This window comes from Pongo abelii, chromosome 4, assembly GCF_028885655.2.
Source record: "Pongo abelii isolate AG06213 chromosome 4, NHGRI_mPonAbe1-v2.0_pri, whole genome shotgun sequence".
Classification (NCBI taxonomy): Eukaryota; Metazoa; Chordata; class Mammalia; order Primates; family Hominidae; genus Pongo; species Pongo abelii.
Genome location: NC_071989.2, coordinates 41,952,019 through 41,964,915, shown reverse-complemented (window position 1 = coordinate 41,964,915; position 12,897 = coordinate 41,952,019).

Sequence of the window (12,897 nt, the reverse complement as noted above, 5' to 3'; positions counted from 1 at the left end):
GCCTTATTTTAATATTTGAAATTTTAAGCACTTTATTTTTGCCAGATTTTACTCATGAAGCCTTGTTTCCTTGGGTGTTTTTGTTTTTTAACTATTTGCATTATCCTTACAAAAGTATTTGTGGGAATTCTTGACACCTATGGTAAAGGAGCATTTCTTCGGAGTAGACTTACATTTGCTTGGGAAGTGTGGAGCCTCAATAGTCTGGAACACTTTTAAATGAAATTCTCCATATACTTAGCCAATTATTCCAGCAACACTTATTGAATAGGGAGTCCTTTTCCTATTGTTTGTTTTTGTCAGTTTTGTTGAAGATCAGATGGTAGTAGGTGTGCACCTTTATTTCTGAGTTTTCTATTTTTGTTCCATTGACCTATGTGGCTGTTTTTGCACTAGTACCATGCTGTTTTGATCACTGTCACTTTACAATATAGTTTGAACTTGGGTAATATGATGCCTCTGGCTTTTTTTTTCCTTAAGATTAATTTGGTTATTCAGGCTTATTTTGAGTTCCATATGAATCAGAATAGATTTTTCTAATTCTGTGATAAATGACTTTGGTGGTTTGATAGGGATAGTGTTGAAATCTGTAAGTTGCTTTGAGCAGTATGGCCATTTTAATGATATTAATTCTGTTAATCCATGGGCCTGGAATATTATTTCATTTGTTTGTGTCATCTTTGATTTCTTTCAGCAGTGTATTACAGTTCTCCTTGTAGAGATGTTTCACCTCCTTGGCTAGTTGTATTCCTAGGTATTTCATTTTCTTTGTGGCTATTGTAAATGGGATTGTGTTCTTGATTTGACTCTCAGCTTGGACATCATTTATGTATACAAATACTCCTGATTTTTCTACATTGATTTTTGCATCCTAAAACTTTACTAAAGTTGTTTATCAGTTCCAGGGATCTTTTGTCAGTTTATCAATTCCAGGAGCCTTTAGGGTTTTCTAGGCATAGGATCATATCATCGGTAAAGAGAGAGAGTTTGACTTATTTTTCCTATTCGGATGCCTTTTATTTCTTTCTCTTATTTGCTTGCTCTATCCAGGACTTCCAGTACTATGTTGAAGAGGAGTGGTAAATGTGGGCATCCTTGTCATGTTCGAACTCTCAAGGGGAATGGTTCCAGCTTTGGCCCATTCGTGGGTTGTGGGTTTGTCAGGTTGAAATTGGACCCCTACCTTTCACCATATACAAAAATTAACCCAAGGTGGATTAAAGATTTAAATGTAAAGTCTCAAATTATAAAAAATCCTAGAAGAAAACCTAGAAAATACCCTTCTCAACATTGGCCTTGACAAAGAATTTCTGGCTAAGTCTCCAAAAGCAATTGTAACAAAAACAAAAACCGGCAAGTGGGATCTGATTAAACTAGAAACTTCCTGCACAGCAAAACAAACAAATAAATGAAATTAAAGATCAATAGAGTGAACAGTCTACCTACAGAATGGAAGAAAATATTCACAAGTTATGCATCCAACAAAGATCTAATATCCATAGTCCATAAGAAACTTAAAGAAACAAGCAAAAAAAAAAACCCCATTAAAAAGTGGGCAAATAGACACTGCAGGCCTATTAGAGGGGGCTGGGAGGATGGGGGGCATGGGTGGAAATACTACCTGTCGGGCACTATGCTCACTACCTGGGTGATGGGATCCATACCTCAAACCTCAGCATCAAGCAATATATCCATGTAACAAACCTGCGCAGGTACCCCCATATCTAAAATAACAGTTGAAATGTAAGACAAAATTATTGGTTTCAAGTTTTTGTGAATTCCCACTAATACATATTTTTTTAAATAATAGATTTTATTATTTAGAGCAGTTTTAGGTTCACAGCAAAGTAGACAAAATGAAAGAAAGTTTATTCATCTCCCTTCTTCCCCCTAGCATCCCCCACCATCAATATCCCTATCTGTATAGTACATTTGTTACAGACCTCTAGTAAATTTAAATTTAGTTTACAAATCTGCATAATGGCCAGCTATTATTTATGACTTCCTGGGGACATTTCTTTCTTCTCTGCTCAACACCAAAACAGATTTTCTTCAAGTGCTCTCATCTTGGGAGAAGCAGCAATTTACCTCTGATTTGAACTTAAACTGAAAGTAGAACTTTATGAGGGGAGGGTCTCCCATTAAACTTCCCTTTTGGCAGGCTCTGAGCTTGGTTTTCTGTTCCCACACCAGTGAGGTCAGGAAAAGTGAAGTTCAAGTTTGTAAAGTTCAAATAATGCTCTCAGGGCAAAAGTGATTCTAATGTATTTTTATGAGTTTCCTCCTGCAGGTAGAATTTGGCCTGAAAAATCCCTACAATTTTTCAAGGATTTCAGTGCAAATAAAAAGGCTTAAAGGTATTTTCTTCAGTCTTTTGTGGTTATTCCTAGTTGAATACCTGGCCAAACATTTCATCAGAAACAGAAGGCTGCTCGTTTATTATCCCAATCAACCAACAATTAATGAATATCTACTACTGTGTTAGATATTTGGGGGAGCCAATTATGTATTGGATATTATTCCTGTCATGAGGGGCTTACAATCAAGTAGGGAAGGAAGTACACAAAGCCTATTTAATACAAGATTTTGTTGAATTGTAGAAAAGATCAACACTATAACATGATGTCCCTGTGTTTTTCTTAAACACAATTGGAGCAATTGTAAACTCAACTCTGGCTAGAATCTTATGAATTCCCTGCACCAACACCCCAATTTGTCCTGGTTTCTATGAGGGAAAAGAGCTCCAGTAGAAGGAGACTGAGCAACAGAACTGGGGTGAAGATGAGAGTTCCAAAGATATTATTACCTGTTTAACCTATTCTCTTGGAACTATTAAAATGCTGATATAGTCTGCTCTCTTCTGTTATCTGAACCTGCTTCATGCATGGAAAAGATTAGTATGAGGAGGCTACCGTCCCAACATTGTCAAGGAGATCTTGTATAGGTGTCACTTCTAGCAGTGATAACAGTGGATGTGACTTTGTTGGGTCAATTATTTTACAGCTTTATGTGATCATACAGTTCTATGGACATCAAAAAACCTAAATAAGACTTGTACCTGCTATAGGATCAAGAATTCATTTGGCTGTTTCTAATAGATATATTTTTTTAATCCCAGGAAAATAGTTAATACATTTTCCTGATTAGGATATTAGATTTTATTTATATAGCATAGAAAAAATCCAACAAATCAACTTTAAACAGTAAAATATTTGATATTATATTTTACTTTGCTCACCATTGTGGGACTAGCAGATCTGAAAGGAAAACCAAGGTTAATTTTCTTGCAATCAGATACAGTTAATTGATGGAGACACTTCAGAGTAAAATAAAATTATCTTGACAGCTTTTCATTAGGGTAACAACCTGACAGTCAAAGAACTACGTAATTTTTTCCCTAATCATGATGAATTATTAATAGTAGCTTACACATGTATTAAACATCTTGAGAGATGGATTCTTGCAGACTTGAGTGCACAGATTGGTGAAATAGTCACTTCCTTCATTGGCTAGATCCTAGGCATTTCTAAAACAACGATACAAAGAATGTTTATTCTAAATAAAGTTCAAAGAGATAAGTTTTCAAATTTAGAGCATAAAAGCAAACATATAAAATTATAATGAAGAGTGTTAAGAAGTAATGTTTCAGAAATTTTCACCAAGTGATTGTAGCCCATGTGAGCACTTTTTATGTTTCTTTTCTTGTTTTGAGGGAATGACTCACTGATCAGAAAATCTTGCTTTGCTCACAGGATATGCATTATATACTTAAATTGAATAAATGTTTTGTATTTTTAGAATTCATTATTTATAAAGTGATAAGATTAAGGGCAAGAAGAAAATTCTCTTTTTTGGGGAGGATGCATATTCAGGGATAGATTTGGGAGGGTTTTCCAGTCATTCTGGTGAGCGTTTGATAGCCTTTATTTCCTTAAAGCCTTGAGATCCTGTCTTTGTATGTCTATGAGTATCAGAAGAGAATGCAGAAGATAAAAACCTGCGTGAATGCTGGAGATGCTTCATCCCTCTGGTCCATCTGTATCACCCTGTGATAATCCAAGGAAACTAGAAGTGTAGTGTGGAGAGAGGAACATGGTGAGAGGCCATCCAGGTATGGTAAAGCTGAACACAAAATTGGGAATTCTTGACTAAAAGCAAAGAACAGGCTCACCCCTAAAATTTGTGTGGCTTGAGCATTTATAAGTCATAAATCAACTACCTTAAAATTTTACCTTCATAATGACAAATTTAAAAATTTATGTAAAGTTATTGTTTTTACATAGCTTTATGTAACTCAATATTCATAATTATCAACTATATTTAAAATAAAAAATATAAATTGCAATTATGTATATTACATTTAAAATAAAAATTATTTAGAGCTGAAATTAAAATATATTAAAACGTAATTTAATTTTATTAAATATTATTATAAAAGTACTTACAGTTATATCATTAATCTTTCAACTAGTTGGCAAGGTTAGTAAGAGGTATCATGCTCCTGGATGTTATACCTAGATGTACACATTTAAGAGAAACATGAACCTTTAATATTTTTAAATGTTTCTCAGCCAAGTGTAACTGTTGTGAATATTGCACTAATTCATGAATATCCTCAGAATTACAAGTTGGAAAATAATAAAAGAGTAAGAAAAAAGATATTCAGTGCTACTGGGAAATGATGCTTTATCATACAAGAATACTGTATCCATGCTATTGGAGTGGAAGGATTTGATAAGTTAGTCTTTTGTTTTCTTTTTACCTAGGTTAATCTGCTGCCTAAATCCTCCTCTGACTTCATAGCTGCATTCATCTTCAGTGTCTACAGGAACATAGCCCAAAACTTTCATGGTGTTTGGATGTAGTAGCCATCTGTTTCTAGGACAGGGAAAGGATATGAGAAGAAGCATTTCTCAAGGGCCTGAATGGTCTTAGTAACAAGCCTGTGTGTTGGTGGTTATGATGTGCACTTTACCACAGCTAAGCAATGGATCCCAAGTGACAGAGGCACCCATATGTTGTTAACTGTTATTTATATGTATGTTTGTGAGATACACACACTTAAATTATTATAATTTTTTGTTATAAACTGTCACATGGATGATGGGATTTAAAGTGTATAATATGTTCGTGGAGTTTTTTCTCCATCAAATTTGTCAAGCATTCTTCAAATAACCTGATGACTCTTACTATGAAGCAGCAGCTTTGGCAATGTAAATCTCTCCAGAACTCCCCATTTTAGCAGCTACAATAGGGTAAGATAAAAGGAATGGAAACTAACTACCTTGATGATGGGATCAGCTTTAAAAGTATTTGTTATGTTCTGGCTGGTTTTTTTGGCATGGGTACAGAGGTTAAAGCTGTGAGAAACAATAGCACAAAGGTACATGATAATGAAAATTTGGGCTTTTATTGAATATTCTTTCATTTCTAGAGACATCAGAGCACAATGTTATGCACACTTTAATGAATTGCATATTTTGACCTGTTGTGTATGCAATTAAAGAACCAGATCATTTACATTTAAAATGTCAATCCTAAAAAATTAAAAAGAAGGAAGGTTGCCATGGAGATTATCTTGTGTACATATGATAGGTGAGTGTCTTAACCTGAAATGTGATGTGGTCTCAGAAAAAATACAAGTATACACTGCTGTAATAAGGTAAATAAATCAGCTTACCTAAGTAAGAAGGACAGTATTTGTGCTGAAAAAACTCCTTTATGTCTCCTTATTTATTAAAAAATTATGAGAATATAATATTAACAGTATGGTCAGAAGCTTAATTGAAAATCTGAAAGTTCCCATCCTGTTATTTGAATTTCTTCAGCTAGTATATAAGCATCAAGCTTGGGAGGAAAAGAACACATGTCCCTTTTCTGGGCAGATGTGGTGTCGATTCACTGATGAATACTCAAACACTGTAGTGACAATTTATAACCCAAACTATAAGGGTCTAAAAAAATCACTGTAATAAACAGAAAGTCTTTAAAGGCATTTTCTAGACAAGTTTGGAATGCCATCTGCTATGTTGAAGGAATTGGGCGTAATGAAAAACATTTTGAACACAGTGACTTCCATCGTACAAACTGGGTTTGTGTAGATGTTGGGATTCCCACAGCACTAAGAAATAAATTGGAATGGTCAGAAAAGTCAAGTAATCCTGCTGCAGTGGCAGGCGTGTTGTTTCAGCCCTTTAATAACTTTTCACTGAAAAGAAGCTGGTTCCTACACCAGTGACATACTTCTGTAGTCTCTAAATACTCTCTAAATTCTAGGAACCTTACTTCTCTTGGTTGGCTTCTCTTGAAGGCCCCGGAGTCTTTACAATGTATTTTCAAGAGTTGTCAGATTCAAGAGACACTGTGTTATAAGGCCTAAGCCTTTATTACTTAGCAAGAGCCATGGAATTTATGTACAAAAAACAAAGTTCCAGCCTGACTATGTGCTGCAAAAACACTAAGAAATTAAAATTAGCTGCAACCAAGGAGAGGCCCCAAAACACTAGGATTATTATTATTGTAACTCAATGCTTAAATAAGGATAACGCTTTATGTCACTCTTTTATGTGGCATGGTTGTTACTGGCCTCTCTTGTCACCTGCACTGAACTCATGGTTTTCTGCTGGGCTCTGAAAGAGGCAGATTTTTTTTTTTGTCTGGCTACTCAGTACCATTTAGCATGTTACCATTGCTGTGCCCTTAATGACACCCTAAAAACTTAGAAGAGTTCATGTTCTTTCTTTAGTATCTGGAAATAACTTGAGGCTCTGGAAACATTTGGATTGTCACTATTATAATGAGAGATAATGAGAATAATGTGCAGAGATAATTGGTGCACAGTGACTGCAAAAGGATGACAAGCATGGACGAGACTGTTTGGCGGGACCACGCGTTAATACATGGGAGTGGCTGATAAACCCTCAATGCTTTCAATTCCTAAATCTATTCAGTTTTAAGTTATACAGTGCCCATCACCTGGGCGCTGTTCTTTATGATGTCTGCTGAACATATGCCTGAGTCAAAAGTGTTTTGTTGTGAGCTATTCACATCACCTTAGGGAGGCTGGCTTTTATTATGAGCCTCAGTTTTTTTTATAAGCCCCTGAACATTTAAACATACCTAAGAGTAAATTCGTTCCTGAGAGAGGGTGTGAGACCGTGAAACTCAGGTTACTCATGCTTCCCTAAGTGCTGAACTATGAAGCCTTTTTTTTTTTTTTTTTTTTTTTTTTTTTTTTTTTTTTACTCACACTGTCAATACCATCCCAAAGTAAGAGCACTTTCCCTAGATCCAGTAGTTCTGGAGGTGCTGAGGCAATAAGCCTGAGGGCTGACCTGGGCTTGTTGCTAAAAAGTAATGGCTTAGAAAGGCAGTTTGCTTGGAAGGAAAAAAGAAGATAGCTCTGTCAGCTGGTGTTAAAAATGTATCTAAGATTCCATGATAAAATGTGCCCATAAGCCCTCCTGTTATTACCAAGCTACAATAATGGAAACTATCTCCTTCTCTAGCCAAATGTCATATCTTCTCTTTTTATGATTTTCCTTTAACTACCAGGCTACTCTTGGTGTTTATGTTAGCCTGATTTCACTTGGGTAAATTTGTGGCGTAGGAGGGGGAGGAACACACATTACATGATACACTTTGGAACTGTTTCTATTTGCAACTTTCACTGACCACTGGTACTGCTATCATTAAAGAATATGGTACACCAAACACTTAAACTTCTCAAAGAGCCAATGTAGACTGTAACATTACAATCTGTTACCATTTCTTCCTTAAACATTTCGTCTTCCACCATTCAGATCTAAACATCTAAATTTATGGCATTGAACAGTTTCGGCAACCAATATGTCTCTTTTATATCCAACAAATACAGGTGGTTGAAGCTGTTTTTTGATGAAAACCAGAGAAGCAGTGTTTAATCTTTCTCCCTCCTCCTCTTCCCAGATGCTCCTGAAAAAAAAATCAGTTTCAGTTTTTTCAACTGTCAAATGAGGATTGTTGAATTTGTGAAGATTGAGATGATATCTGAGACAGTTCTAAGTGCTATATGGAACAGTGCCATAAAAATGCAAAATCTTGCTATTATTATCTAGCAATATTATGCTCTGGTATTAAGAGAATCAAGATCTATGGATCATCCAATAAGCATGTAAGAAGGGGATCCCTGTCCACTAAAGGAATATGTTTTACACTTCACAAAGAATGGAACAGAATTTTAGAAAATATTTCCTGATATTTTAAAGTGTCTTAAATCATTTTTATGCATAATGAAAAATGATAACTTTTGGATAATGAAAACTGGTAATGTAGGACCTGGGACTATATTCTTTATAGAGTAAAGTAGAAGCAAAATCCTGGGTTAAAATATACCATGGGGTAAGTGTGTATGTGTGTGTGTGTGTGTGTGTGTGTGTGTGTAAAATAAAAAGGAAAATATTGTCAAATGTCAGTGCTACTATATCTACCTAATCATATTATTTCTGACATATTTATTCTCAATTAGAAGCATAAAGTATTTTTTCACATGTTAGTTTATAATGTCATTTGGGCATGTGAACTTATTACTATTTTGAGTTTCATAGTATTTATAACCCACATATATCTTGGACCTCACTGCTTCCTGACATGCCCCTCATGTAGGAATTGTACTGAAATCTGAGCTACTATCTTCTGCCATCTGAGTGAATAATGCTTTGCTTTTGTTGTGTTTAACTAGACCATGAGTTTCTTGATCTGTTCTGCCATGGGTTCGCTGAGAGGACCACAAGATGCCTCATCATCTTGGACAGTTTAAACCAGCTCACACAAATGACATATTTGTCTCTATCATGACTGCTAGAAAAAGGGATTTTAGTAATGTCATATTCACATATCACTTATGTCCAAGAATTGGGTCTCATTGGCAGTTTCATTACCAGCATGAAGAAACAATAGGTACTTCTTCTTAATACTTGAGACAGCTATCATCTTGAAGGTACCAACAGGCTACAATTGCTTGAAAAATGTCATGTGACTTGCCATAGGGAACTCTGACATCACTATTCCCCAAAACCCTTATAGGAATTGTTCTCAACTGGGTGCCATTTAGCCCTTCACCCCAGGGGACAATTGGAAATGTTTGGAGACATTTTTTATCGCCATGGCTAGGGAGGTGCTGCTGGTTATCTAGTAAGCAGAGGCCAGGGATTCTACCTAACATCCTGCAGGGCACAAGACAGCAGCGCCACCACCCCTGACAACAAGGAATTATCAGGTGCAAGATGTCAATAGTGCCAAGGTTAGGAAAACCTTGTCTTTGAGGTAAGGGTTTCAGAGACAGTTGGCAGTGTAGGGAGAATGAATTACAAACCTTGTTCAAATCTACTCCACATGGGGTATTTTAAAACATCAGATTTGGTGGTGATGAAGTATGATTCAGCACATTCCTGTTATAAGAAAGACAAAGTATCCATTCTCTTCTTGAGATTACATTAATATTGTTCACACCTCACTACTGATTTTCTAAAATAAAACATTCCGGTATTTACCTCCCTACTTGTTGGTAGTCCTGCAGGGAGGAAAGAAATCCAGAGAAATTACTGACATGCTGTGTTCCTCTTACAGTCCTATGCACCTCCCTCGCAAATTTACAAGGGGTTGTATATTGTACATATGTGGTGATTTCTATGTCAACCTTTAATGAGAAGGCTTGTAGAAGCTGCATGTCATCCACACCCAAAATATGCAGGTGTTGTGGCAAAGCAGCTGCAGAATAACTGATCTAGTTTCCAAGTTCCGCGGATCATGTCAAGGTTCATTCACATTAAGTTGACCTGGGATCTACAGTGTACTGTAAACTAAACTTATTTAAGAAGGGCATCTGTTGTGTTATCTCTCACATTGCCTTCAGCAGGCCTTCCCTTTTTATTTTGAGTGAAGTTTTTGTTTTTGTATCTTAAGACAGCAATGCCTGCTCCATGAAGAACTGAGCCTTTGCCAATGTTCCAGCCACCTTCTGAATAAATCAACTATGTTCCATCAGGTGGCAGAAAGTGCACTTCAAATTTTCTTGTGGCAGATGGTTTGACACATCTAATTGAAGTAATATATTTTTTCAGATGGCCTTGATATGCTATAAGGAAATGTACAGTGTGTCATATTGTGACAAATATCTACTGGCTGAAATAGAAAATTTGGAGTAAATGTGTTGCACTCAGCATAGACATAGTGTTTTTTTGGGGAGGAAAACCTCACCTTTATATTTTCAAGTCTTGGTCTCCAGATAGAGGAAAGTTTGTAATGGTTTAAATAGATGGAAAAAAACTTAACCTCTTTTTAATTTTTTGAGATGGCCTCACTCTGTCACCCAGCCCGGAAGGCATGAGGTGATCATAGCTCACTGCATCCTCTGAGTGATCCTCCTGCCTCAGCCCCCCGATTAACTAAGACTACAGGCACATGCTACCATGCCTGGCTAATTTTTAAACATTTTTATTCTTTTTGAGACAGGTGTTTCATTTTGTTGCCCAGGCTGGTCTCAAACTCCTGGGCTCAAGTGATCCTCCCCTCTGTCTCCCAAAGTGCTGAAGTGACAGGCATGAGCCACTGTGCCTGGTTCAAGACTGACTCTTTAATAGAAGCTGAGTCACATGTTTCCTCAGTCTGGTTAGGCTCTTTTGGGGGTTGGGGTTTGGTAAGGAGCTGTTGCTGGGAGAATTACTGTTACAGTGCTGTAACAGAGTTGTGGTTCTGAGAACCCACTGGGAGAAAATGGTGTAATAATGCATCAAAGCGGAAGGAAAGAAAAGAGGTTTATGAGAGTAGGAGTGAGCTGGGCCCTTTAGTACCCCCATACACCATAACTCAGCAGTGTCTAGACTAAGCTGATGGATGGCTCAGACAGCCCCTTCATCCTCAAGGCCTCACAGATTCACTGGCCTCATCCTGCCAAGACATTCATAAAAGACAGAGCTTTAAGCCACTGCCCAAGAGGGCTTGTTATAATTTCCTAGAGGTCTGGTCCTTAGTTATTTATTACAAATAATTATCAATTTGGAAGAGGGCTTGCTCAATGAACAAACTGGCATTTCCAAACAATCTGTATAGGGTTGTTCTATGTAGGTAAGTTCTTTTAAAATAAATCCAGTTATTGATGTATCCTAATTCTCCCTTTATTAAAATCTCTGCTTAAATGTTGCTACCCCAGGGAGATGGGTGGGCCCATCCCTCTATATCCTCTTACCCTGGTCTAGTTTGATGTGCAATACTGTTACTACTTGACATCATTTTTTGTATCTATTTGTTTATTTTCTATTCCTCTCCCGTGGACATCCTCCATTCCCTCTCCCCAATGCCAATGTGAGATCAGAAAGGCAGGCACCAGAGATGTCTCTTTTGTGCACTGTTTTTGGTATCTAGACCACTGCCTGGCAGGTAATAGGTGAATAAATCTTTTGGATAATTCCCAAGTTTACTGTGACTTTCTGATTGATCTGGATCCTACCTGAGAAATGGGTGACATTACCAGGTACATTACATTATTCAAGAGAGGTGGAGAGAACAGCTGGTGGTTAAGACCCTCAGATAATCTTTGTGTGGATAGATTTTTGTTTCTCTGATCTTTTCCCTTCTAGACCCTGACCCTGGCAGGATGGGATTCCCTCTTTCCTTCCTAATTATTCACTTTCTGACCTTAGGAAGTCAACTTGGCTCAAATCTTCTGCACCCTGACTTGGGTTCACAGAGACCTGTTCTGTTTGCCCAAGATTATAGTCAGATTTCTGATTCCATCACCACCCTCCATTGGACCTATTTTTACATGGTCATTAGGACCTTCCTGCTATGGATTGAATATATGTGTCCCTCCCATGTTGGAACCTTTAACCCCAAGATGATGGTATTAAGAAGTAGGGCTTTGGGGATATGATTAGGCCCTGAGGGCTCTGCTCTTGTGAATGAGATTAATGTTCTTATAAAAGAGGCTTCAAAAGACTTGCCTGGTCCTTTTACCCTTCCATCTTTTCTGCCATGTGAGGACACAGCATGTTTCCCCTCTGAAGAATGCAGCAGAAAGCTACTGTATTAGTCCATTTTCATACTACTGATAAAGACATACCTGAGACTGGGCAGTTTACAGAAGAAAGAAGTTTAAGTGGATTTCAGTTCCACATGGCTGGGGAAGCCTCACAATCATAGTGGAAGGCAAGGAGGTGCAAGTCATGTCTTACATAGATGGCAGCAGGCAAAGAGAGAGAACTTGTACAGGGGAACTCCTCTTTTTAAAACCATCAGATCTCATGAGACTTATTCACTATTGCAAGAACAGCACAGGAAAGACTTGCCCCCACGAATCAATTACCTCCCACTGGGTCTCTCCCACAACATGTGGAAATTCAAGGTGAGATTTGGGTGGGGACATAGCCAAACCATATCAGGTACCATCTTGGAATCAGACAGTGAGTAGCTCTCAACAGACACCAAATCTGTTGACGCCTTCATCTTGGACTTCCCAGTCTCCAGAACTGTGAGAAATATATTTCTATGGTTTATAAATTACCAAGTCTAAGATATTTTGTTAGAGCAGCCTGAATAAACTAAGATGCCTCCACTTGATCCTCATCTAGCTTATTTGTTATCTTGGTAGCATTGATGCAACTCATACTTCTTTTTCTTTTTTGAATTTTTTTTCTCTCTTAGCTTCTGTAACTCTCCTCTTCTGATTTCTCTTCCTTGATAGCTACACCTTTTCAGTCTCACTTATGGGCTTCTCCTCCCTACAACTATTATAAGGTAGAGTGGTCCAAAGCTCAATCCTGAGCTCCTCTTTTCTCTCTTCTTCAAATCTGTTTCTTCCACAATTTACTCCATCTTACTATAGGTCATCACTATCATATTCACCATTGATATTCACCTCAG